Source organism: Cherax quadricarinatus, unplaced genomic scaffold (assembly GCF_038502225.1).
Source record: "Cherax quadricarinatus isolate ZL_2023a unplaced genomic scaffold, ASM3850222v1 Contig11, whole genome shotgun sequence".
Classification (NCBI taxonomy): Eukaryota; Metazoa; Arthropoda; class Malacostraca; order Decapoda; family Parastacidae; genus Cherax; species Cherax quadricarinatus.
Genome location: NW_027195037.1, coordinates 362,501 through 364,750, shown reverse-complemented (window position 1 = coordinate 364,750; position 2,250 = coordinate 362,501). Strand labels below are relative to the sequence as shown.

The 2,250-nt window shown below is 38.8% G+C and overlaps 1 protein-coding gene across 2 annotated transcripts in view; it reads right to left on the bottom strand.

Annotated features, from left to right (window-relative positions):
- Window positions 1-606: 606 nt before the first annotated feature.
- The window catches only part of LOC128685847 (nephrin-like), a 317,772-nt gene continuing 316,128 nt past the window's right edge, over window positions 607-2,250 (bottom strand). For both annotated transcript variants that reach the window (XM_053772546.2, XM_053772547.2), the window contains one exon: window positions 607-2,250. This exon is cut by the window's right edge and continues 1,447 nt beyond it. The gene's annotated coding sequence lies outside the window, so the exon portion shown is untranslated.

Sequence of the window (2,250 nt, the reverse complement as noted above, 5' to 3'; positions counted from 1 at the left end):
ATTCAGATGTGAATCCTGGCTAGGAATGTCGTCTCACATGTCTTACTATTACAAAGAAAAATCATAAATATCTTTAATAAAGTCAAGTTATTAATTAATGAATCCAAAGTTTCCTGTCAGACACGAATGAGTTACGGAAACTCTCAATGGTTCACATTATTATGTAACAGTTGTGTCTATAGTTTTATGACCCACTTTAATTATATATTTGGCTCTCCTTTAGAGGCCTCGTTTGTCTGATTATAAGTTTTATATTCTGCACACGGATTATTAAGGCAACACTTCACACTTCTACACTAACAAGAATACTTTAATCCCTAAGTTTTTTTCCGTCTTATTATTATACACTGGGAGCGCTTAACCCACTGGGGTTATGCAGAGTTTGGGAAACTGGAAATGGGAGGCAATCAAGTTTGATCTAAACAAATGGATTGTAGCTCCAATCCCTGGAGAATGAGCCCTTTATCAGCTTTAAGAAGAGATTATATGTATATATATATATATATATATATATATATATATATATATATATATATATATATATATATATATATATATATATATATATATATATATATATATTTATATGTATAAACACATCGGCAGTTTCCCACCAAGGAAGGGTGGCCCCAGGCACGGTTACACTACAGTTATAAAACTGCAACATTAACACCCCTCCTTCAGAGTGCAGACACTGTACTTCCCACCTCCAGAATTAAAGTCCGGCCTGCCGGTTTCCCTGAATCCTTCATAAATGTTATCTTGTTCACACTCCAACAGCACGTCAAGTCCTAAAAACCATTTGTTTCCATTCGCTCCTGTCTAACATTCTCACGTATGCTTGCTGGACGTCCAAAGCCTCTTCCACACAAAACCTCCTTTACTCCCTCCGTCCAACCTTTCCTAGGCCGACCCCTACCCAGTCTTCCCTCCACTACAGATTTATACACTCTCAAGTCATTCTGTTTCGTCCAGCCTCTCTACATGTCCGAGCCACCTCAGTAACTCCTCCTCAGCCCGTTGGATAATAGTTTTGGTAATCCCGCACCTCCTCCTAATCTCTAAACTAGGGATTCTCTGCATTATATTCACACCACACATTGCCCACAGACATGACATCTAGATTGCCTTCAGTCTTCTCCTTGTTGCAACATTCACCACCCATGCTTCACACCCATATACGAGCGTTAGTATAACTAAACTCTTCCATGGATAAAGTTCTTTGTCTCCACGAACTCCTCAGTGCACCACTCACTTTTTACTCCTTATCAAATCTGTGATTCACCTCATCTTTCATAGACCCATCTGCTGACACGTCCATTCCCAAATATCTGAAAACATTCACCTCCTCCATACTCTCTCCTTCCAATCTGATATCCAATCTTTCGTTACCTATTTTTTTTGTTATCCTCATCACCTTACTCTTTCCTATATTCACTTTTAATATTCTTTTACAAACTCTCCCAAACTCATCCACCAGCCTCTCCAACAGTGTCATCAGCAAAGAGCAACTGTGACAACTCCCAATTTGTGTTAGATTCTTTATCTTTTAACCTCACACCTCTTGCCAACACCCGAGCATTCACCTCTCTTACAACTCCATCAATATATTGAACAACCATGCTTACATCACACATCCCTGTCTATGGCCTACTTTTGCTGGGAAATAATCTCCCTCTTTCCTACACACTCTAACCTGAGCCTCACTATCCTCGTAAAAACTCTTCACTGCTTTCAGTAACCTACCTCCTATTCCATACAGTTGCAACATCTGCCACATTGCCCCCCCCCCTATCCACTCTGTCATATGCGTCTTTTCCAAATCAATAAATGCCATAAAAACATCTTTACCTTTATCTAAATACTGTTCACCTATATGTTTCACTGTAAAAACTTGGTCTACACACCCCCTACCCTTCCTAAAGTCTCCTTGTTCATCTGCTATACTGCTCTCCCTCTTGCTCTTAATTCTTTCAATAATAACTCTTTTCTTATTTTCTTATTTTTCTTATTTTCAACAAAATTTGTTGATAACATCTCACCTACTCTCTCATTTGCTCTCTTTTTACATTGCTTCACCACTCTCTTAATCTCTTATTCTCTCCATATCATATACTCCTCCCTCCCTGCATCAATTCTACTTTGTAAAAACCTCTCAAATGCTTACTTTTTTCTCTCTTTACATCATTCCACCAATCGCTCTTCTTCCCTCCCGCACCCACTTTCCTGTAACCACAAACTTCTGCTGAA